A 26,870-nucleotide genomic window follows, 5' to 3' on the forward strand; every position below is an offset into this window, starting at 1 on the left:
GGTATACAACTCTAGAAGCAAATCAAGCCCAAATCTTTTTAGGGTTACAGTTCAGCTAATGACATAGAGAGGACAAAGTTAAGGGGTCTCAGAAAATGAAAAGGGATAAAAATTTGGCAGAAGTCTTTCAACATTTGTGTGCTGCACCATTCCTAAAAAGATTTAACCCAGAGAATTAAGATCCTTTTCCTTTTGGTTTCCAGCCTTTTTTTTTTTTTTTTTTTTTTTTTTCTGGGTTAAACAGGATATTCAAAAGCTACAATGTGAACCAAATACTGATGATCCTATTTCAAAACTAGGAGACACAGCAGGACTTGCACCAGGATTATTTGTGATCAGCTCGTAAAAGATCTATCCCCAAATACAGTCATTCTAACCAAAGTATTTGTAGTCTGATCATGGATATTGCCTCAGTGTAAAACTAATGTTCAAAGAGTAAATTACATTCTGTAAATTGCTTATCCACTTTCACTCTGTAACCAGTGTCATGGATTTTTAAAAGCTGGTTCAATTGACCTATTCATCTATTAGCTGACGATGTTTGTATGAAAATTTCCTTCTCAAAAGTGCCTCCACCTTTCCTATCTTTCCTATCTTTTTTCTGTTGTTTTTTTTTTTCTCCTTTAGCACAAGGATGTATAAAAAATAATAAGCAGATAAAGCTATTTTCTTTGTTTCCTTATTGTCCAAGAAGGCATTTTAATTTGATCAACTGTTTATGCCAGCAATCTACAGTTTCTGAACTGAAAGCTTATACAATCAAATTAAATAAGGGCATCTATCCCAACTGCCTGAGCTGCAAGCAGCATCCCATCCCAACTAATTCCCATCCTACATGACAAATGGAGCAATACAACAGCAGCAAGTAGTTTTTCTAAAGTGGAAAAAGCTACCTGTAAAAATATTCTTATAATATTGAGCACATATCCTTTCATATTGTCTGCATTTTCTTATCTCAGCATATTATAAATGTACTTCACTCTTTCTCTTATAGAAGATAAATGGAATGAAAGGTAATATTTTAAAAAATAGAAAATGCTTTGTCTCCCTATCTAGAAGGAAATACTAAAGCTTCCTTATAGCTATAATTTTGGTATAAAGAATGAAGATAGTAAAAAATTTTTAAAAGTCTGTCATGTGTCATTAACATTTTGCATAATATTTTTATCTGCTCCTTAGAGAACTGCAGATAAGGGACAATTGTACTTAAAGCAAAGACTTTACAGGTCATCAGTTCTGAATTTCATTTTTCTTTATTTGTTCCAACAAATCTATTTATTTTTGGAATAAGCATTGGAAAATTAAACCCAGAGTAGTTCCTCCTATTCCTCACTATCTGAGCCTGCACGTGCAATATTAAGATGGCCCTACTTAATCTGTAGGTCAGGTCTCTAATTGAGTTTTTAAAGGCTCGTTGCTATATTTGCATAATGCACATTGCTGAGCCATAACTAATGGGGCAGGCTGAGCTACAGACCCCAGGTTTTTTTTTGGACCCCAAACTTTTCTCTTTTTTGCCTTCTTTGCAATTTAAATTTAAAATTCAATTTAAAAATATACTCATTTGCAACTGCATATCTAAGAAAAAAATGAAACTTGCAAACCTGACAAAATAACTGTTTGCTGGTTTTGCTTTTAAAGGAAGATATTTTTTTCTGTATTGCTAATGCAGTTTTGTAGATTTGACTGTTGAAGGAATCAATTTTCTACAGAGATGGAAATACCTTTCAAGAAGAAACAAAACCTCTATGTCTTTTTGCTCAACAGTTGCGTCATGCTATTTCATTTTGCAGAGAGTTTACTGTGACAGCCAACATTTTCTTGGCCATCACTGCTAGAGGTATGTAAAATTCATAATACAATAGAGATTAGCTTCAGAGAATTACCACCACACAGAAAAATAAATCAAAACAAAAATCATCCTACTCATTTTGCATTAAAAGCCCTGCCTCACTATTTGCCCCAGAAGAGCTGAAAGAATTACCACCACACAGAAAAATAAATCAAAACAAAAATCATCCTACTCATTTTGCATTAAAAGCCCTGCCTCACTATTTGCCCCAGAAGAGCTGAAAGGCATGAGGCTTTCCTTCTTCTCTTGAAATCTCTGCAGATGACAATGCAGAATGGCTGATGGCTCGCTGCTAGACAGAAAGAAGGACAGCATCACAGGCAAGAAAGCTGCAGTCCCTACTCTTAAGTCCAGCTCCTAATTTTAGAGGTGAAGCATGGTGCGGGAAAAAAAAAAAAAAAAAAAAAAGCACGCCAAAAAAAGCACCAAACCAAAGCCCACCCTCCAAAAAGAACCAATCCAAAAACCTCATATAAAGGAGGAGTTCCAAGATTATGAAATGTGACACTGAAGATGTGTTGCGAGCTCCATGAGGCAAAAATCGCTTAGGACACCTACTTGCCTCAAAGCATGAGGGAGTAAGGAGAAAGAAAAGAAGGTGGTGATAGTGAAGGCTGCCTTTGCTGAAGAGGACAGCGCTGGGGACTGTTGGGTTCTCACCCCTGCCATTGTCTGTGTACTATCCAATTATGGTGATTTCCTGTGCTCTTTAGTGTTGGTGCCATAATCTTTCATTCCTCCCTGTCTTTCCAGTAGCACAGCTACAGCAGAGGGAAGGAAGGGGTAAGTCCTCCCTTGCCACTTTCATCTGTATCTTGTAGGGTGGGGAGGCCTTGGAGGAGGCAAATGACATCCTCAGGCTGAGAGGGAGTGAAGCTATGCCCCTCTGTCCCTTTCCCTATTTCATCTATGCAAAAGGCAAGTGGTAGGATCATCATGAGATACCGATTTTTCTTAAACAGGTGCTCAGCATCAGCAGGACTTCTTCACTGCAGAGGACAGCAGCTTCTCCTCAATGCTCAGAGTCAGAGTTTGAGGTTCATCCCCAGGATTTCCTCTAAATAGCCTCTGTAATTGTGTCACCATTCAGAGGAGCTTAGGCCCTTTCATGATGAGCACAGGAAATATAGGGTCCTTGCCTAGGATTCTGGATTGCACTGTGACAGCCATGTAAACCAGAGATCGGTTCTGCAGCTCTGAAAGTATTTTCTAAGCTATATTCTCAATGTCCCCATGCCTCCATTTCCTCACTGCAAAATAGAAAGCATAACTTCCAGTATATTTGGATTATTTCCAACAGCACTTAGAAAAATAAAGAAATAGGACTTCAAGGTGAGCTGCTGTGATAGCTTTCATAAGGAAACAATTACTATTTGTTTTGGAGGGTCTAATTGTGATTTATGGTAAAATTCTATAAAAAACTCCACCCCTACTACCCATGAAAATAAATGTTTATGATGTTACCTGGGGAAAGATGAAATTCAGACAATAATACTTCAAAAAGCAGTGATCATATTACACTCTGGATTTCAGCAGCTAGTTTTGAACATGCAGAGAGTGGTCACAAGCACAGCTCAGGGGAATGTTGTCAGCTTGCATTTCAAGTGATGTAATTGTTCTCTTGAACACAGGCAATAAGAATTCAGGTCACCCTTCTGGCCCTGAAACAACTAAATGTAGAGTCTGGCTCACAGTCAGACCAAGGAGCTATAAGAATTTGCTGCCTCCATCTGATCACCGATCTTTTTGTCAGGAATCACAACTCTCATTGCAGAGCTGGCTGAATAAGCCTCCTGTTAAACCTTGACTTGCCACAACCCATAACTTGCTGTATTTATAGAGACCATTAATGAGCTCAGTTTATTCACAAGCACCTCTAAGTTTAGCACAGAGTGGGAAGGACCTTGGTTCACAGTTCCTGAAGGAGTTAAATGAGGCAGTTGAAGAGGTTACTTCCCCCCAGGATGGGGACAGCAAAGTCATTTACAAGTAAACTTCTCCATACCAGTGAAATTTACCCTGAAATAAAGCAGCAAAATGAGCAAAAGGATTAAATAGTTCACTAGAAGTCTGGGCCCTGGAATACCAACAACTGTTCAATCTAAAAGAATATTTCATTTGGCATTGATTTTTACCCCTAAACTCTAATTTGGCTTAGGACCCTAACAATGGTCCAGGTACACTATGAAAACAATACATCTTGTTACTTGGACGTTTACAGAAAACTATTCAAGTTATTTCAAAATTCCCAAGTGCAGAGGTGTTCATGACTGAGCTCATCTAGTTTTGAAGCAAATCATGATAACTGTGGTGCTTAGAAAATGTACTTGCAATAGTATAAAACAAATTGGCCTGCATGTGGACCACATTCAAAATTTCATACGTCTAGGTGTAAGAGGCTGTGAACTTTGCCATGGCTGTGGCTTCTCTGTGTTTGTAGCTATGCTTTGTTAGCTGTGATAATTGCTTCTGATTAATCAAAGCTAACACACCAAGGTGCTTTATAGAAAAACAATTTCTATCAACTTGGTATCACTGAGAATTGCACTCCAGGGTCCACATTCAGCTGAAGTGGTTTGAGAGCCATCTAATTCAATGGATTCTGTTGAAGCTCAGTATACTTCACTAGATTTATGTTTCAGGGTTTCTCTTCACATTGGTTCTTATTACTCATTCTATTCAATCTCTCCTTTTCCAACTTTTTATTAAGTTCTTTTCAAGCTATCAGCAGATTCCACGGGAGCTTTTGAGTGAAACCTGCCAGAAAATTATTTACTGTAGTGTTCTCCTTTCCTCATTTCCAGGAATATAAAGGAAAGAAAAAATACTTCCCTCTGGTTACCATGCAGTACAGGAATGCCATATCACAAGAACAAATCATAGAATGGTTTGGATTGGAAGAGACCTTAAAGACCATCTAGTTCCACCCCCCCTGCCATGGTCAGGGACACCTTCCACTAGCCCGGGTTGCTCAAAGCCCCGTCCAACCTGGCCTGGAACACTGCCAGGGAGGGGGCAGCCACAGCTTCTCTGGGAAACCTTTGCCAGTGTCTTACCACACTCACAGTAAATTTCTTCCTTATAAGTAATGTAAATCTCCCCTCTTTCAGTTTAAAGCCATTACCCCTTGTCCTATGACTACATGCCTTTGTAAAAAGTCCCCCTCTAGCTTTCCTGAAGGCCCCCTTTAAGTACCGGAAGATTGCTGTAAGGTTTCCATGGAGTCTTCTCTTCTCTAGGCAGAACAGCCCCAACTCTCTCAGCCTGTCCTCATAAGGAAAGTGTTCCAGCCCCCTGATTGTCCTTGTGGCCTCCTCTGGACTCATTCCAACGGGTCAATGTCCTTCTTACATTGGGGGCTCCAGAGCTGAACACAGCACTGCAGGTGGGGCCTTACAAGAACACAGTAAAGGGGGAGAATCATTCTTTTGATGCAGCCTAGGATATGGTTGGCTTTCTGGGCTGCAAGTGCACATTATTAGCTCATGTCCAGCTTTTCATCCACCAGTAACCCCAAGTCCTCTGCAGGGCTTCTCTCAATCCACTCATCACCTTGTATTTGTGCTTGGGATTGTGTACATACTGCCTGCAACAATTTGAAGATTAGTTTCTTGCTAGATTATGCACAGACCATAAACCATTTAATTTGAATAGTCATGACTGCAGAGTATTACATTACAATTATTTATATTTTATTATAATTATAGATAATTTGTGATATTCTAACTGAATCTTATCTGAAAAACTATAGGTATATTCCAAAACTAGTCTCTTCTCTAGCTACAACTGTAGACATTATTATTCATTGCATACTCCTAGTTAGTGGCCTTTACATCATCTGAGACCTGTAGTACCTAATTTTCAGCTGTGAGACAAAACGAATGTAAGGAACCTAAACAACAACATGTTTACTTGGTAAAGAACCTGAGCACAGACCAAGAAATAACCTTCATTCAGCATCTACAGATGATACTTATTCTGGTGGTCTGTATTCTTGTCCTTAATATGGACTTTAAATAATATGATATATGACTTCCCTATAATGGGAAAATGCATTGTAATAGAAAACATGTCAGTGCTTCTAGTGTTAACCATGAGCAGCTGATACATTTTCTAATATGACGTATTGTCATCATGTATAAAAGAGATTCCTGCCATGTAAGACCACAGTGTTCCAGAAAAACTCATATCAGAGTAATAGTTTAGAACATAAAATGTTTGCTAACCCACTAATTAACACTGCCAAAATAATTCTTTTTAACCACAGACCATCATCCACCATGTTATGGAAAATGTGCTCAGCCACAATGACGTGTGGTCACATAAAATCCCAAAACACCTAAAGATAGCATTACAGCTGCGGTACAAATATACCATCCAAAAAATTTTTGAGGGTGAAAGCAGACTGTGGCTGAGGATTGAGAGATAATTATTATGTGTATGTAATTCAAAAGAACTTGTGAGGTTGAAAACGGGTGACAGGTTTAAAAATGTTTACTCAATGGATACACTTACAGTAATGGATTCTTTGGGAAAACATGGGTTAGATATTGCAGTAATCTTCACTCTCCATTGAGATAACTATTTTATTAGTCAAAATAATTTACATAAAATCTATGTGAACTATGAATTTGAAATCTACGCTTGCTCTGCATGTGTATGTTTGACTATCTGTAAAGGTTTGGGGTTTCATTTTTCATGTTTTTGTAGAGCTTTATGATTCAATAAGCAATCTTCATCTTCACGTTAATAAATCAGAAAACTCTTCTCTCAAAACGTTAACATTTCACTTTTTAAATATCTTACAGTCTTCTAAACACTTTGTCATCAAGAGACCACTGAACTTTTGTGATTCTGTGTGCAGGGAAGTAGTATCTTGAACAGTAGCAATGCACAAGACAACACAAGAAGAGAAATACAGCTGAAAATGAAGTAGTTTCCCCAGTAATTTTTTCTTTAAAAATATAGAATGTTTGTTGAAAAATAAAAAAATTAGCAAAACATTGTAACATCAAAAATCCATTAAAAAAAAAATAAAATAGAAAAAGCTATTGCAAATTTTGTTGCCATGGAAGAAGGAGCAAATCAAAAATATTGAAAAGATGGGTGGACTTAAAACACCACCTGACAAAGGTCATTTCTAATAAGCAGCCACGTACAGGAACTTAGGAAGGTGAACTTCTAGGATGTGTTTAAGTTTCTTTCTCTTGATTTTGTACCAAATAAACTGGAAGGAAACATCACTTCAAGGCTTGCACAGCTGTGACAATAAGGAATATTAATTAAAGCAATAGATCCTGCAGGTAACTGTGAGCATCACTGTGGCTTGATCTCTGCTCACAAGATGGAGTATATCCATAGGCTCAACTCAGCATCTCAACTTGTGTAAGAAGAATTTGCTCTGAGTTTCTGAAGTAGCTGCTCTCTGGATCATATTTGGAGGTGAGTGGAGGAGGCACCTATCTTTCTGTGTTAATTGAAAAAAGGCCTTAGGTTCTTAAATGCATGATGCCAAAGGAATTGGTGTCTCATCTGTGTCTTTTTGCCTGGAAGGAGTGAATAAGATGTGGAATGCTGTCTTATGGGATGAGGCAACTCATGATGGGTCCCTTGTTATTCTTCCTTTTTGATGTAGCAGAAATAAGAAAGAGCTAGATATCTGGAAAGGGCTAGATATCTGGCTACATATGAGGGGAACACGTGAAGCTCCACTTTAGTTTCACTGGGACTACACAGAAGTAACAGTTGTCCTTGGACTGATACCTTGAAATGTAGAGTTCATGTTCTGACTTCCTATTCCTCCTTTGAGTAAAGCACAAATCTAGACAACAGGTCAGACAGATTTATGAAGAAAATATGTTCAATAACCATTTCTGTAACATTAAAACTTATCCCAGGAAAGACCAGTTCCAAGGCTTTGTTACTGTCATATAAATTGTATAAAAAATTATATCACCGAGTTTTAGTTGAATTTTTTATCTCTCTGGAAGTTTTTAAAACCCATGGGAGGCTTCATTTTGGTAATCTGTCAATTTTTCCAGCATAAATATTTGATTTCTCTTGCCAAACCAAGCAATAGCACAATTCAAATCCGAAGAGCCAACTGAACAGTGTTAATATTACATTTTTTTGTTGGTCTTAAAGGAAAACAAAGGGTTATTTATATTAAAGATTTAAAAGGAGATAACAATGTAAAATTCTTGCAGGTCTGTGTACAATTATCCTGCTGCAATGAGATAACCAAAATTTAATCATGTGGAAAGAGCTGAAGAACTGTTTTATGACGGACTAATACCTAGGAAGTTTGGGAATAGGAAAGCAGGAGCAATCTCTCTAATCTTCATTCTGTTGGTTTTCTGGGGTGTGTATGAGCTTTATGGTTGCTTTCCTTTTGCGTCAGTAACCTGTCCTTGCAGAGTCCATTTTGATTATTATTATTATTATTATTATTCAGTGCCTGCAAAAGGATGTGCTTTCTTGTTTTTATTTTTTTGTGCATATTCTTGTACTGCATGCCCTCTACACTGCTAACCATGCTGTGCTGATTTACCTGCTTAGATTAATGTTGCACATAGCGCTTGAGATGCTGAATGTTTAATTACGTCCCTACTCAGATGCTTCTCTTTATGGAGCAGCAGAAGCTATAAAGCATCTATTTTTCCAGTGTGGATTCTGACAGCAATAAACCCTTCCTTATGATATGCTGTGATAGCTATTTCAGAGTGTCAGAAATCATTCCAGAGCTGGGCTGGTGCTTTAAAGCCAAGCCCACAATGGGTCCTGCTCCAGGAACCAGGCATAATCCAAACCACATCTCAGGAAGCAGGTCTGAGGCAGTGACTCTCATGCTCAGTTCAAAATTTCTTTTACTTCGATTCCATTTGTTGTTAAGTACGTAGTGTTTACTTTCATCAGGTAGATTTTTTTGTTCAAATGGCTTTTGTTTAAGTGTTTGGGGTTTTTTAAATTATGTAATCCAAGTAATTTTATGTAATAGAATAAAGGAGGGAGAGGAGTCCATGTTCTCACATTCCTCTGCCTATAGGTTATGAGGCTTTTAACTTCTGAAATCCAAAGAGCCCTCTCGCTCTCCTGCTTGTGTCTCCATTACATGTCCAGGTCTCAATCTCTCTTCTTTTTTGTGATTAAGAGCAGCTCTTACTTTCATTCAACTCACATATGAATTTGTTTCAGGGAAGTACATGTAGGTATTACCCTCCTACTTTGGGTTTTACTTCAGAAAAATTGGCCAAGTCAGTGAGAAAATAAAACCTAAGTACCTAATCAGTATACATATTTTTTTAAAAACCATGAAACAACACAGCTTTGACAAAATTTTTAAAGTGATATTTCTTGAGAACTTATTTAATTAATTTATCCATAGCCATCATTTTTAATATATGCTTCACAATAAAAACCCCCATATTTTTAACTTCAGAGAATAAGTGAGTTTCCTTTTGCTTTATAAAGAATTTAGATTCTTCTTCTGATTGATATACACACACAAAGTCAGTAGCATGGCAGGGGGAAATTAAATACCTTCCACATGAATTTATTTTTGGTGACATTTTTGACAATATGTTTTCTGATGCTGACAAAAACCAGCAGGAACTAATAAGCATGAGGTGCCCACAGGTAAAAGGTTTCTTCTTCCATTTCAGTTTTATTTGTCAGGAAGGAAATATAAGTAACTTCTCCTGAACCAAAAGAGAAATTCCATTTTCCTATCAGAGAGATATCAGGAAAGTATAGTAATAACAAGGTCATTCTGCCTCCCAAAGTCCAAAGTAGTTGTAATAAATTCTGCAGGTTTTTAATCCAATTTAGCAAACCTTCCTCCTAGACTGCATATCAAGCATTCATGGAATCAATTTTTATTTCCATATTGTAAAATCCACATTGTCTAACACATGGCTTGCCTATAGCCTCTTTGTGCATTGCCAGCAATATATCTGTATCATATTTCTCCAAATAGACTTAATATGCCTGAAAGTCTGCATAATAATATGCCCTTTACTGCTCTTTTAAATGCCTGCATCTTAGAAACAAACAGACTTCGAACAGATTAGGCATGCCTCCCTGTGTTTTGAGATATGCAGCACCCAGCTAGGACTGTGGCATGTGTCACTAATGAATTCAGTGGCAAACTGTACATTTTCTACATTCGCATCAACTACAAAATCATTCTGAAGCATATCACTTTAATAGGAAAATGTATTATTCAACCAGCATGCACATGTAGGAGCTAACCTTTGCCATGAGAAAGTATTAAACAGCACTATTTTCACAAAGTTTTCACATCCTTCTGGTTGCAAAAGACTATCACCTGCTTCGTGTGGTGTACAAAAAGATTATTGCTCTTTACCTTCCAGGCAGAGCAGCGGGGTATGCAGAAAGTCTTCTTTGTCACCTCACTCCTGGCATCTGAAATGAAAATGATAGGTTTTTACAATCCATTTACCAAAGAAGGAGTAAAGCTAGGGAAAAAAAGAGACAAAAAAGAAACATTGATGCATACCTCACATCGGGAAAAAAAATGTTATTGCCAGAGCAGCAACATGGAAAAAAAAAAGAACAATCAGATTTATAAGATCACAGTAAAGCAGTAAAAATCTGAAAAAAAAACCCCACACAACCAGGCAACCCTTCTGGGAGAAATAATAATAAAGGGAGGAAGGAAAATTATACAAACATAGACAAACTGAAAAGCTTATGGCAATAAGCAAATGTTTTTACAGGTCTAAACACATAAAAGAATTAATAGCCTCCAATTTTCCTTAACTGTGTCTGCAGTTGTTAACCACACAGGAGACAGCAAAGGAAAAAAAAAAAAAAAAAAAAAAAAGAAAGAAATATCCTGGATACATGGGAAGAAATACCAGTGACAGATTTGTAGTTTAATCAGATTTTGCTAACCTGGGTCATTGAGATCATAAATTATTTGAAAAAACCTTCTAACAAGTCTTCCTTAATTGCTTCCACTTGAAGGGCTGTCCTCAATCTGCCTCACTCGCTGCCATGGTTTTGCTACAGTGCCATTTTCCCAGCACCTTTAGAACCTAGGGAAGTCAGGTTGCTGTTTTACAGCACTAGATTTAGGACTCCCAATCTCATTCCCAGCTTCTTCAGGAACTGTCTCTCTCTTCCCATTCCCAGCAATCAGACCCCCAAAGAAAGAGAATTTGTACTCAACAGCTCTCACTGGAAGGGGATCAACAGTTTTGTTAACTGCCTTTCCACCACCACTGATGTCCACATCCCCAGCTCTTCAGTATTTCCTAATTTTACTGAAATTTATTTCTATACTCCAACCAGTAAATACCTTCTCTTTCAACTTAGTTCTCCTTTAAATTTGTTCCTTTATGAAGCACGCCACTCTGCCTTTCAGTGTGATATGTACGATGAGAATAAAAGTTTAAGTAGAGTCATCTCTGTTCTCAGGTGAGGCCACGTAAGATGTTTTGCACCTCATAAGTTGCAATGTGTGTACTGCTCTGTCTGAGCTACAACTGGGAAAAGATCACATTGTTTCATCTTGCCCATCTTTACTTTCTGATACTTGAAAAACTGGCACTATTCAGAAAGAAAACCTTGCAGGTAGGTAATACCACTGGAAGGGGAAGAGGTCCTTTAGGATGTGTCCACACCCCTTATTGTATGTAGCAAGTAAGACCTCCCTTGTTAAAACTGAACTACTCTGTCCCCTGATATATACCAATATAGTTTCAGTTTCAATCAACTTTCAGTTCCAGCTCTGGTGTAGCAAGTATGAAACAGATTATTTTTTCAGGAATTTGACATGTTTCATTGTACCTCATCTGGACAACAAATCCATGACTTTAGAAATTTTAAATGAAGATGTTAGTGAACAGGTGTCCTTTCCTTTTCTTGATGACTACTTGTCTTTCTTTCAAGGTGTGACCTACCAGTGATATACTTAGAAATTTTTAGATTGTCTTCCATGGATTTCCATTTCTGTTAAAAGCATCTGTCTAAAAGGTAAGCCACTCATGTAATCATTGCTTAGGTTTATTCTACAGTCAACAACAAAAAAAAAAAAAAAAAAAAAAAAAAAAAAAAAAACCAACAACAACAAACCAAACAAACCAAACCCTAATGTGTGTAAATAACAGTTCACTAATGTTGTTACCAAACTCAAGTTGGCTCGGTATTTAAAGTTTTCCTTATCTCTCTCTCTCAATCCAGGGACAAGGATTCATTTTGCTTAATTTTGAAATAGTCCAGATTGAAGCTTTTAACCTGTGTTAACCTATGCCACACTTTTTAGCAAAACACACCACAAAGGAAAATGGTGGGAAAATTTCCGAGCCTTGTACAGAATAATTAAAAGTTTTCCATGGCATTTCTAAACAGTATAATCCAATAGCCATCATTCAAGCAATAATGGGGATTTGGAGTTAGATTTCTGCAGGTATTTACTCTCTGAGGATGTAACTCATGGAAAAACATATAAAAGAGTGGAGCAGCAGAATATTGTGAGGCACTTCCTATCTCTCAGTGTAAATTTAAAGGATCTCTCAGAAGACACAGAAGTTACATTCCATCTCATGTTAATCCCAAACACCTTTGTCAGGAGATCATTGTGTGTCAGCAGGGTCTTCTTGACTACAGTGAAGTATTTTACCTGAAGCAGGTGTAGTTAGCTGAAATGAGTCTTAGACCACTTGTACTCTCTTCATTGCTATAAGTGTAAGTACAGTCTATGGCTACTGTATCTTAGAAGATGATATACAATTGCCATAACCAGCCTATCTGCTATTCTTTCAAGTTCAAGGAGTCTTCTCAGAATAGTGATTTCCAGAGACATAGACACTCTCAACAACTGGAGAGGAAAGTTGAATTACTTTTGCACTTACTGGTTTATATTAACAGGAGCAGTTTAGGAAATGATGGACTAGATTGCTAGCCCACTAGAGATGTCCATTTAATAGGAAATCACGTTTCAAAAAGGTGAGTTCTCAGATAAATGGAGTAGAACAGAAGATATTGCAGGCAAAGTCACAGTACCACTGGCTTTTTCAGAGTTGCAGTATGATCTGTAATACCTTGCTTTGTACTGTCCAAAAAGATGTAATATTGTGGAATAAAAGTGGAGTGAGAGAAGAATGATAGTAACGGTTAAGGGCACAAAAATATATAAGCAACTTCTCTGAAGAAGGATTGAAAAGACTGGTATTTTTCCTTTGAAGGAAAAAGTATAAGAAGTAACGAATAAAAATACATAAAATAGTAAAAGCTTCTTGGAAGTTCTCTCTCTCTCCCTAATTTTTTCCCTATCGCTAAAATAGGGTGAATATACTCTATCTAGATCATTTATCTGGAGTTTCAGAACAAGAAATAGAGCATGACTAAAACAATCAAAACCTTCACAAATATGCCTTCTAAAAAAGATTATGGATCCAGCAGAACACTTACATTCATGATGAAGTTTTGATAACCTTTGAAATTGCCCATTGATACTAAAAGTTAGTATATGTCTGTGTGACATAATAATCAGGAGCAGGGAAGAAATATCCATTTCTAGCCACAGCATTTTCTTGCATTGCTGTTAACGCAGCCATTTGTCCTGATCACCTTGTTGCAGATTATCTTCAGCCAGTGATGTGATTGTCCTTCAGAATTACATTCATATGCCACATTAGTTCCAAAGGACTTCACTGTTATTAATGTGACCATGGGAATGAGGAAAAAGCTGTTGACAGTGGTTGCAGGCAGTGGTTGTACCAGTAGTATTTCTGTTAGGAATGTGATTTTCTATTTAAATATTTATGCTACTACCTTCCTCAGTGTGAGCACAGCTGTGTATGTGTGTGTACTGGAGAACAGTATAGTCTCCTTCCCTGTGGGAAAATAGATACATTAAGATAGGACCTTTATCCTTTTGTATCTACATCCCCACAAGAATGTAATTAAGTAGTGCAATCTTTCTGCGATGAATTGTACATCAATATCTGAACTTATGAACTACTGCAGAACTGGAAAGGTGTTGTTATTATCCAAAACTGGTTCATAGGCACAAGTATATTTCAACTAGAAAATAATTCAATAGTGTGTCACTCTGATGTATATGAGCTTAACATCAGAATTAGTGACAATATAGTACCTAATGACATTAATTATACCATTTAGAAAGGGCTCTAAGGGCTTAAATAAATAGCATTTGCATATAACATTAATTTTCAATGTCCAGTATAGGAAAAAAAAAAAAAGGTACATATTAGTCTTTGAGTTAATTTGTTTCCCTAAGCTATCAAAGTAGTTCATTTACTAATAGGTATTTCCCAGTTTCCCCTTGCTACCGTCAGCAATAGCCAAATAAGTTTCTCAGCATCTTAATTTCCACCATTTTTTTGTTCAAGGTGCACTGGCACTGCTGTCCCATGTTTCCTTTTAATACATGAATTTATCTGGAAAAGAATATCAATATCAACCTCAAGTGCATAGATGCCCTTGACTAATAATTAGCAATGCAATTTGGTAGGGACACAGGAAAAAGAACAAATAACTACCAGCCTTTCAATTCAGCAGAAGTTTCAGAACTGGAAAAAATGGTTTTATGCTGGCCACACTGATGCTCAAGACATTGGAGATCAGTTCCTGGGCTTGCTACATTTGTTTTAAACGATCTTGAGAAAAGTATTCACATCAGTTTTCAAAATATTTACCACCAGTTAGTGGTCAACCTTAGTACTATTTGCCTATCAGTTATATGTTTCAAACATCTACTGCACACACAGAATCACAATATCCTGAGTTGGAAGAGACCTACGAGGATCATCAAATCCAACCCTGGGACATCTGGGATTAATCACAGGTCAGGCTGGTCACCAGGGAGAAATTTAAACCTCAAGCCCTGAAACAGGATTTACCTGTTGTGTCTGGGGGATGTGATGGTCACTTTCCATTGTTTTCGTTCCCCCACTCATATAATAAGACAAAAAACTTTTTTCTCATCACATTTGCCTCCCTTCATTAGGCCCTATTTACAGGTTCAGAGGTTAAACCTCTGGTATAATTGTCTGAAGGCTTTGTCTATATATCACGTTGCTTCAAAGTTTTATTTTCACATAGTTTTCAGCACAAGGTAATCATTAACTAGTTATGTTAATTAATCCATTTGATAAAAGACTATATATATATAGTGCCCACCTGTGAAGGGATTTCAAGCTTTTGGATTTTCTGTACAAAGGCAAAAGAGCTACTCAGCTGTTGCCTCTTCCAGAATCCATTTCCCTTTTTGCTGCTTCTAGAAATGAGGCAATGTCGTGGTTTGAGCTCAGAGGGCACCTGAGCACCACACAGCTGCTCACTCCCTTCTTTTCCCCTAGTGCTGAGAAAAAGAAAATAAAGCAAAAAGCTCAGTGTTTTGAGCTCAGAGGTCAACTGAACACCACATAGTCCCTCACTTCCCCCTTCCCTCCCAGAGCTGGGAATGAGCAATTAAAGGCAAAAACTCAGGAATTGAGATAAGGACAGAGAGAGATGATTCACCCATTACTGTGATGGCTAAAAGACAGATTTGTTAGGGGGAGAAAAAAAGATCATAAATTTAATACAGACACTAACAACAACACAATAAACAGAGTAGGACTATGAGAGGCATTGCCACATCTTGAAAACACCTTCCCCCCATCCCTCCCTTCTTCCCGGGCTCAGCTTTGCTCCCGACATCTCTACCCACACCCCTCAGTGGCGCAGGGGGCAGGGAATGGGGGTGCGGTCAGTCCTGATGGTGGGGGACTGCTGGCATTCTTCTGCTGTCCCATCATGGTCCCCCTCTCACAGGAGACAGTCCTTCACATACCAACCCCGACGTGAGTCAGTCCCACGGGTGTGTGGGTCACCCCCACACATTGCAGTTCTCCCAGCACCAAACTACAACAGTGAGACCTTCTTCCCACAGGGTCCTGGCCTCCTTTGGGTGCAGCCATCTAGGTCAGTGTGAGGGCCCCCACAGGCCACAAATCAGTATCTGCTCCACTGTAGATCCCCATGGAGGGGGGACGGGGGAGGGGACGGGGGGGGGGGGGGGGGTTGGCCCTGACATCTCACTAAGGGATACAGGGGAGTCTTTGCTCTGGCACACCTCCTGCCCCTTCTTCCTCCTTATTTCTTCCACTGACCTAGGTCAGTGTTCTCACCAGATGTTCTTCTCCTCGCAACTCCCACAACTCCTCCCAGGTTCCTCTTCTTAAATATGTTATTGCAGAGGGGCAGGGAATTGGCCCAGCCTTGGTGCAGAGGTGGGTCTGACTTGGAGCCAGGAGGAGCTTCGAGAAGCTTCTCACAGGGAGCCACCACTAAGTCCCCCTTCCCTGCTACCAAAAACCCCCACCACTCACTAAAACCAGGACAAGCAAAAAAATCAAAATTAAAATGTTTGAACCATTCTAAGTTAGGGAAACAAGGTGAATCTGCTCAGCTCTGACTGTTAGCTCAGCTTTCATCCTCCAGCCAATTACACTCCATTTGTGACTGGTCAAGTTAGGCCTTTGCCGTTTTCTTACAGAAATAAGAACATATTACATAGCCTTATCTTATTGTGCAAGATTGATCACACACTTGTCCTCAACCTGCTTAAGTTTACAGGTAGAAGTACAGATTTTGATATGTAAGGATTTCCAAAGAAAATAACAATGCAACAATAACAATATAGCAGCTCAGCTCCTTCCAAGGCACATGGTTTTAAGAAGATAACTGAGAACAGGTGACATCTCAGTAGGATCTGAACTATGTAAAGCAGAACTGGTGGGAAAGCAAATTTCCATTTTGCAATAAACTTTCATTTTCCAGATAACTTTCACTTCAAAGAGCATAAAAAAAAAAAAGTCAACCACTATCATGGGATTGAAATTCTGCAGCCTTTCATTTCAGGAAAAAAAAAAAGGAAATTATGTTTTCTGGGTTCCATTGCTGCTGTCTGCTGTTAGCATGGGAGTATTACATTTATCACCACTGAACTGCAGTGGTGTATTTGCTCAGTGCAGTAGTGTTGGCCTCACATCATCCCAAGATCTGCAGGCTTCGGTGGTGGGGCACAGAACCACAAGCTGCCTGGCTCAACACAGCCCTGTCCCTTGCCTGAGCTGGAGCTCTGTGCGTTGCTAACCTCCATACCCTATATCAGTGAACAGTGTTTCATAACGTACCCTTAATGTTTCCTTGGTACTGCCTTTTGTATTTAGTGCCAGTCAGGAATTCTTTAGAGATACACAAAAATGCAGTTATCTGAACAGTACTTTGAAAACCCACAGTGATCCAATAGAAATATAATAGTGAAAAAAAAAATAAATAATTGATTTAATGTTATAGTAAAAGGATTACCATAGCAATAAGGATCAAGGTCTAAGATATTTGCTGGGTAATTAGCAGTCTGGCTACATTAACCAAATTTTCCAGCTGGTCGTAAAACAATAAATCCTAAATTATGATTGCTGCTTTTCCACAGGAAATGTCTTTGGCTAATTTTCAATATAAATAGTAAAATAAAAATTGTCTGAAGACTGCCCATCACATTGCTTTGTGGCTTTAACTTCTCGTGGCTTGTAACATAAGGTAAGCATTAAACTGCCACATTTCGTATACGAATTTGTGATGACTATGTAACCAAGAATGAAAACATGTTTTGCATGTTTCCCAATGGATTATACAGTTGCATGTGGTCTTCAATAAATATTTTTCCACATTTTAATGGTTATTTAGAATCCTCAAAAATATCAGGCATCTTATTATTTGTATTGCAAGTAAAGACCTAAATCCTTAGATGTTTTACATCTGAATGTGCAGACTGATAATGAATGTGGAATTGCATATTCTACAGTTATCTGTTGTAGTGTACAGAATTTTGTGTACAAGAGCTAAAAATACAGTCTGCTTGCTGACTAGCAGAGATTTTCCTGTCACTGCAGACTAGTTAATAAAGCTATCGATTACTTGAAAGTATAACAGAACACTAAAAAATTCCCTGGTGTTACAGAAGTGGGAGAGATTGAAAACACAACAGACGTCAAAAATTAAATAAAATAAAAATCTGGCTTATACCTCATTTAGAAATTGATTTGGGACATTTTATTCATAATTTAAAAACCAAAATAAAAAACAACCAGGAAGTCTGTCCAGAAGAACAAACTCAATACTTATTAAAATTTTTAGTAGGTAGGGTATATTCATAGCAAAATGATGATAAATGAAAAGATTGTTCTTTGTAAACTAAAGAGACTAGGACAGATTGCTAGTCAGTCAAAACAGAAGTGGGAATTAGCCAATAGTGCAAAATATAAAATATTAGAAACTTTTTATAACAATTACTGAGAAAACAGTTCAACTGGTTGTAATAGAAGTATAAAAAAGATGAATGTCTGAAAAAAGATCCTGGCACTGCAAATATTTACACATGGCCCAGCTTCAAGCATGACAATAGCCAGCTGGTTTAAATTTCAACAAGTGCCTAAATATTGGCTAAAGCTGGGGCAAAATGGCAAAATGAGGGACTGCTTACATAACTAAAATATATTTGAAGAATTAATAAGAGATGAAAGAAATTAGCTTCAAGAAACTTAAGCATTTCTTGCATTTGGACATCAGGACTTGGCTATCGAAGACATCTCTTTTTTTCTGTCATGTCCCCCTGTCTTCTGTCCTTGGTGCATGGTGGATTCAGACTGCAGCCCCTTCAGGCAGGTGACCCATCTTCTCACTTGCTTGAAAGGTAGCAAATGTAATTTAGGCTGCTATGTAAATAACAGCAGCTGAATGATTACCCATCAGAGAGAAAGATAAATAATTTGAAGGTGACTGCCTCAGATTCACAGGGAAATTAAGCTATTTCAAATAGCAACAGCTTCAGTACTGAACTGTTTATGGAAGAGAGTTATTATTAAAATTAGTAAACATTTCTCTTTCACTATTTTTTTTTGTTTTGTTCTACCATATTTCCATAAAGTTTTTGGGTCTTTTTTTAAAAAGGAAGAAAAGTCTAGTCTGCTACTGAATATCACATACAAACTCACTCACTCACAGAGGGCATGTATACAGCTTTAGGAGTGTGCATGATAATCCATTTACAGAAAATACCACAGTCACTGCACTTAAATGCCATTTCAAGGAGGGACAAAGTTCACATCACAGTTACAGTGTCTCTTTTCCCTTGCCTTCCTTTCAAGCTGCTGACTTAGCTTCTCGGTTGTCTCTTGGTTTTTTATCACTTCTGCTATCACAGGAGATTCTGAATAGAGATGAGACTAAACTATTTTTAGATAGTAAGTAGATCTGTGCAAAACTCAGTTATTTCATGTCATGGGGTTTCATGCAGCCTTTTGGCTTTTGATTTATTTGATCTCACACACTCTAAGTTATGCTTTGAAATTTATGTTCAGATAAATCAAAAAATTCAAAGCAAAATTCATTTGAAAGTGCCAACACCCTCAGCCATTTCAGACAAGCTGCATGAAAGAGGCAGTTGTAACTGATTCCAGAATTTGAACACAAAAGCATAGTCCAGACCTGGTTCACTATAAAATTTCACCAAGTGACACCTTAATCTAACCAAAAATTTGAGGGTTTGGCTCCAGGACATATTAACCGTTGGACTCAAGATACTTTTTTGTTTACTTTAAAATCCACCAAGTTTTACAGTGAAAATCCTACATCATTTAAATGTTCAAATTAGATGAAAAACAGATCACAGTTTGCAATTTTTAAGGGTAAGCAGATACTTAATACACCTATGGAGGAGATCCATGGGGCTTAATAAATGAATGATGAAAATATCATCCTTGTGGAATCTTGGAGATTTCCTCTGCGGTCTATGTGGAAACCTTGTCCTTCCCCTTCCCCTTGTTGTGCTCTTCTTATTTTGTGAGATCTACTGTTACATTTTGTCTTAAGTCTGTAAGCCTTATGAAGAAGGGAACAGCTTTTTGGTAATGTATCACTGCACTGTTTAGCATAAAGGGTTCAGCATGAAGGCAGCCTTCACCTTTTGTATCATAGCACAAATAACAGACTCATCTCCAGAAATACATAGTGGGGCTGGACCTGCCAGCTGTGCTCCTGAAAAGAATTCTCCATTTCCCTATGGGGTTTTGCACTTAACCAAGATGTGGCAGAACCTGTCTCTGTGTCTTCTGTAGCTGGCATTTCCATTTGTTGTTCCTGGAACTTCATGAATTCGAGACTCCGTCCCTCAATATTCAGCCCTAAGAAAAATCCCGAAGCAGCAAAATTACTCTGCTCCGTTTCTTCAAACAGGGCTTTTAATTGAGTGCCACATTTCCCTTCCAGACACCACAACTACTCTTTGTCTTTAGCCTCAGGTGAAAATACTTAAGGATTTTTTTCATGCATGATTGCAAGTGAGTGAGCTTCAGCTAATCTAATGCTTTTCCATGTCTCTTCTGGTGCTGCAACTCTTCCCCATGCTGTACGCTGCCTCCTCAGACCTGTGGAGATTAAATGCATGCTACATTTCCAGCTGTTTTGAATGCTGACAATCTCCTTCATTTGTTTGGAGGCAGCATACGCTCTGCACAAGTTCAGTGGCAGACTGATGCCAGGGGTCTCAAGTACTTCTGGAATTCACTCGTGGCTCTGGGGTCATGTTTCTACCAGCACATTTACTTTCTCAGTAAGTCTGAGTACGCTGTCACAGTAGGGCACCCGTTCAGTATAGGGTATGGTGAATAACAGGAGCAGTTATTAAGTACAATTTTCATAGTAACCTCCATTTACCAGGTCAGGGCCCCAACAAATTAATAAAAATAACAGATATGAAGTAAATGTTTTTGTCTGAAAGGTTGACTTAACGCTCAAGCCAGCTTTCTTCCTTACAGTAGACACCATCTTTTTTTTTTTAAGAGCCTAATTCAATTTTACTTTGGAAGGATGCTCTGAACAAAGAATCTTCTTCAGCAGATTGCCTGGGAGGCTTGGAGAGTTCAACTGAGTTTGACTCAGTTCTGTTCCTGACAGTGACTGTTCTCTAGCTGCTACACAGCAAATGTATACTGTCTACAACATGCTATGCAGTGACTCCTAATGAAAATACCCAACCCGCTCAAGTCTGTACAAACTTTCTGCAAATGAAAGAGAAAATTCTTCTAGTATAAGGATTGAAAATGTTACACATTTTCAAAGAAAACATTGAATTTACAGAAAATTCTTTGCTTTTGAGAAGTCAAAACTCCCAGACCATACATATAACCACTCAATGTTAAAAAGTCACAATCAGGCACACTCCTCAGAAACTGTAATTTATTTCAACCTGTAAAGATGTACTGGTCATCTGCTTCATTTATTCTGCTGTAAATTCTTTCTGCTCAGCAAACATTGCCATATGCAGCCCCATAAAAATGTAGAAAATTCTAGACTAATATCAAAGCTGTGAACCTCTATTACTTTCCAAAAATCTAGAAAGAGAATGCTAGATTTTTTTAAAGACAAAATTAAAACTAAAGTAGCCAAACATTTGAAAGTACACATGCTTACAAACAATGTGTCACTTTAATCTTACACTTATATAGAAATACCAGCCTTCTGGTTTCTATTCTTCCATACACAGGGAAAACATTCATGGAAAAATAATTCCATTCCTCTTATACCTGACTTAGCAGTCCTCTTAGCATGTAAAAAAAAAAATCAGAAAAAGCATCTCCAATAAAGTCTAAGCCTCATATATCATGTAGTAAATAATACTGTTATATCTATCATATTCTAGGCATATATATTTAGGATTCTGGTATTTTCTCTGTTTTGATTGCCATAGGTCTAAGTAAAAAACGCATCTGTTGAAGCGTCTGTATTCTGCATCTAACTGGAGATAACCATGGTTACAATGCCAAGAGCTAAGCATGAAATTGCAGGCTTGAGCTGCAGCAAAAATGATATATTGGCACTGTGGCATACACAGACACATCTGCACCAGATCCCGTATTTGTGTACTAAGAGCAGACTGTTTACAAGATAAGGTGACTGACATTCTTAATTACAGATGCATACCTCTAGATAAAAGAAGATTATTATTTGCACAACCTGATTGCTTATTCGAATATTATACACTGCTAGAGCTAATAAAAAGGCTTTAATAACTTTGAGACCGAGAGGTAATTTTTTTTGTTTGGGTTTGGGTTTTTTTTTGTGTGGAAGACACATGATATAGTTTATTGCAATAGATATCTCCCCTAGTCTCTCTATACATATATAATTTTACGTTAACTGTATACTCACATTCATACATACACACCTACATTCTGAGAAAGGAGAAAGTTCAAGACATACTCTGTTATAGGACTTGAAAAAGAAAGGATTATCAGAATTTTTCTTATAACTTGAGAGGAAGATCTTCATGCTGTAGTTTAACACAGGTTTGTTATCCCATCACTTATAAATTAATTCTTTGGCTGTGACAATTCTAAATGAAAAAAAAAAAAAAGAAAAGAAAAAAAAAGTAGAGAGTTAGAACCAAGATTGGTTTAGGTTCGTTTTCCTAATTCTTTCCTGCAGCATTTTGCTAATGAGATACACAGTAAAATTACATCACTCATGCATTATTTAACAACATGCCCTCTGGATTTTCTACAGCTTGAGTTTAGATGACTCATGAGCTTGAAATCAGGGCAGGTCTAGGCATTTTAGGTTTCAGAACATACAGAAACCATGTACATGTTTTTCTGTGTCCATTATTTTTCAACAATTAGATTTCTTTTAACTTGGACTAGCTGGGAAAATTACCATGTCCTTGGAATGACAGTTGCAGAAAAGTGATCTCAACATGATGACTGATTTTCCACACCAAGGTGTAGTATTCAGGTAAATTCCTGAAAGTTAGATACAGAAATCTTCACATTAACAAAAATCACTATGATTTAATGGATAAGACAATTTGACAATTTAAGAGAGAAAATTTGCCCAAGCAGACTAGAAAATAACAGTGTTAAATATGTATGTACTGTGTTCATGGAGTCAGAAGTTCACTTATTAACGTCCATTCTCCAAAACGTAGATGTGTCAATATCATGTTACTAGCAACTGAAAGGCAAACAGCAGCGTGTTTACTACCACTGGCAGCCTCTAAGCTGTTGTTTTCCTGTTGGGTATGTTCTCCAGGGCAAGCCTGGATGCTTTATCAACTAAACTAACTATGAAGGACACATCTGAAGTAAATGGCAAAATTAGGTTCCCTAGATGGCAGTCTTTAAGTTTAGAATATTAAAAAAATTATGGTAAAATGTTCACTGAGGTCTCTGCCTCATAATCACATCTCAGATGATTCATCTGCAGAAGGGCAGCTTGATAAAGATTAGTGACACATGAAGAAAGCAAAAAACATTTAAAAAATCAAGCACTACAGATTGCCATTGCTCAGTGCAGTATCAGAGAGCATTTTAGGGGAATACTTTCCTTCCACAAAGTGGCCTGCAAAAAGGTGGTTGATCCACTGCAAGGAAATCTCCTTCTTGAAGTCTGGTCATTGGGAAAGACTCCTCAAGAGACCATCCAAATGAAGGCTGATATTAACTGCAGGGGGCAAAGACCCTCATAGAAGCAGGTCCAGGTTCTGCAGGGCACAACTTCTTTCTGCTTCCTGAAGTCTGAGAGTGCAGTGGGTGAGAGGAATTCTGTAGCCTGATTCCCTCCATTAGCTACCATTCATGTTCACTGGGAGCATGTAAAATCGTCATGAACTGGCCTGAGAGTTTGTTCATCCTTCTGCTCAGCAGAGACTGCAAACATATCCTTTGGCTGTGCCTTGAGTATCAACTGAAGTGGGGCATGACATATATATGCATACACATGCATGCATACACATACATATACATGCATTTCTAATATTGGTGAGCACATACATAATCATACCCACAAAGCAACACCATTTGTGTCATCAGATACTGAGTACAGCCCTTTGCTTTCAGGGATACTGACATGACATGGAATCCACTTCATGAGCAGAGGAAGCAAGCCAGTTACATAGGTGAAGGTCAGAGCTGGCCTTGAGATGGTTCAATGAAGTGACAGCTCCCTCGGCAGGCTACCTCAACGGCTCCAGTATTTCACAGGGAAGAAAAGGTGTCTTCTCAGATAACTGAGACCTAAACCAGACAGACCTCTTCTCTTTACAGACAAATTTGAAGTGAAGAGGAAAGCAGAGAAGCTACAGAGAAGCTAGTATAATGTGTCTTGTGCTCTAAAGCTCCTCAAACATGGACAGCTGTGAGCTGCATACTCGGTTTTGGAGTAATCTTCAAAGTCATGGCACACATCGATCGTGCAACCTAGAGGGCCCCAAAGTACCTGTGCAGGACTTTCATGAGGATATTTTTCTTTCTGCAGAGATAAAAAAACATTTAGTGCTCTCCAGAGTTTTCATGTTTACTTACTAAAAGATAGGCATCTCACATAGCCAAAGGGGTTACAGTGCCAAGGCTTCTTGGCTGGGGCAGCGGGAAGACATGGCCAGGGACAAGACTCTGTGACACAGCAAATCCCTTCTAGTTCTGTGGTCCTTTAATGAGGCAATGTTAAAGTCCAGTTTATTTTGCCTCCTAAAGTTCATTAAAATCATTATCTTCTTAACCTCTCACCACTTCACTATGTCAGCACTGGCTTTGTCTTTATTATAATAAAACCAATGGGACTTTATCCTGCCATTTGTTTGTGTAGGATAGTTCATCTTATTTACCTGTTCCGGCAGTTGTTTCTCTGGCAGACTGTTCTTTCAGAGTTTATCTATCCAGCTGGACATTTGTACAGGGGCCAGCTCTCTGACTGAATTGTCATCGCCATGAGGCATTACTGCAATGTAAACAATACATAATCATTCATCCTACTCAAGGCCAAAGGATGACTGCAAATACAAAATCAATATGACAAAAAAAGAAGGAGCAGTGGAGAGTAAAGCTACAAAGATATATGTAAATGATTGCCAGACTCTTAAACCTAAATGAGATGCTTTCTTATGAGGCACTGAAGTTGTGTGTATATAGGATGACAGAAGGCTGTAGACTCCAGAGCAATAGAAACCCTAGAGTACTGGCAGATCAACAAGAAATAATTAGAGAGAAATATACAAGTTAAATGAAAATAATTTCCATATTACACCAAGCTGTGCTTACAGAGAGAAATACATATGCTCTCAGAATTTTAAATAGACATATGAAAAGATCGGTTTTCCTACAGTAAATGACAAAAAAAAAAAAATTGAAGCAGTTTCTATCTTCTCATGCTTCTGGGCCCTTTGACAGAGCCAGCAACAGACTAGTGACACAACTGAGTGAATACAAAGATCTGGAATTGCTGCCATGCTAGTCTAGCCTAGTTTAACCCCAACACTAAATATTGGCCAGGATTCACACTGTACCACAACCTTTCCCAAAGGCTACAACAACACAGTGAGATCATAGAACAGAATAGATGAGTTGTTCATGTAATTGTCACTAAGGAAGACACATTTCCAGCAGAGACAGAACCAGTGTAGCCAATTCTGCAGTCCCTCTCGGGGAGCACTGCCTCAGGCCTGTCAGATGCAGGCTGCGGGCAGGCAGGATTTGTTGCATGCAGTGTGTAGGTTAAGACCACATTCAAGAATTAACATATTTCAGTCCTTCTCCTGTAGACATAGTTTCTGTTCTTGCGACTCTCCAATATCTTTCTTGACTTCTCAATGACATAATAGCTAGTGACCCAGAGTAAATTTTTTCATATTAATAGATTTTCTATTGGTACAGAAAAAACACCTTTGTTATTCAGCAGTATGCATTATCTGCATATATAGACAAGTAAAAGTTTGCTTCAAATTTTTCATCTGCTGAATACCTCAGTATTTGATCTCTGACACTGCCTGCTCCCTCTCCTGCTGCAATTCACATCACCCCATGATCTCCACATCACTGACAAGGGCCCAGGAACAAGAGCAGAAGAATCTGTTGGATTCAGAGCCACCTTGAAAGGGAACCCACACACTAGGAATATCTGTGGATTGTTTCTTAGGAATCATATTTTAAAGGGACATATGTAATACAAACATCTTGGGGGTAACTCAGAACCTAGCAACTCTGTGGTGCCAATATCAACCTTTCTTAGTGCAATTTAAGTGGGGTAAACACACAGTCTTTCTGATCACAAGCTTGTCTTCCCTTTTGCTCTTACTATAACTACCTGCCTTTACCACCTCCACTTCCACTGTCTCTTCTGGATAACCTGACCCCGGATAGCCCAAAAATTTAGTTCTGTTGCATCTTTCATACATCTTAAAAGCCATCTCCTTCTGGTGAGTTTCTTTTTCACACAATCATCTACTCCCTGTCCAGCTTATTGTTCATCATGTTTCCTTTTTCCAGGTTCTTTGCTTCTCAAGAAGCCAGCCAAGGTCCAATCACCAGAGGATCTCATTTTTCCTCCAGTCTACCTGTGTCATGTTTTTCACATGTGAACTCCAGACCACTTCTGCTTGGGGCTGCATGGCTCTGCTCCTATCTCTTTCTTCTTGACCTGAGTGGTGTTAGAGCATTACATGAGTTGCAGAGGTTGAGACTTACCTTTTTCACATACAACTATAAATTACAGACCCTGAGAGAAAATGGAATTTTGCTAGTATAACATAGTGGACACAAGCAGTTTATGTCCAGTTTCTGATTGTGACAGAGGAAGTGCCAGACTTTCCAAGGTTATATGAACAATATCACACCTTGCTTTTCAGGTCAGCATCTATATTGGATGCATGTGTTTATCCTAAATGGGAAGAGAATAACCAGACAGGGAGTGGATATAGAGAAGATTGTAGGGAGATTGCCTGCAATGAAAAAATGACAAGGGGAAATTCTAGAAGAAAACTATACTCCTTCTAACAGAGGAAGATTTTTTTAAACTGTGTCACAGGACCACTACTAAGTCTTTTTTCTGTCTTTTTTTTTCCCTCTCTTTTTATTTCTTCTGCTTCATCCTTAAAATTCACTAGTAATTATAAGATACATTTATTTTTTTATTTTCTTTGCACGAAATTCTG

Source organism: Athene noctua, chromosome 2, assembly GCF_965140245.1.
Source record: "Athene noctua chromosome 2, bAthNoc1.hap1.1, whole genome shotgun sequence".
NCBI lineage: Eukaryota > Metazoa > Chordata > Aves > Strigiformes > Strigidae > Athene > Athene noctua.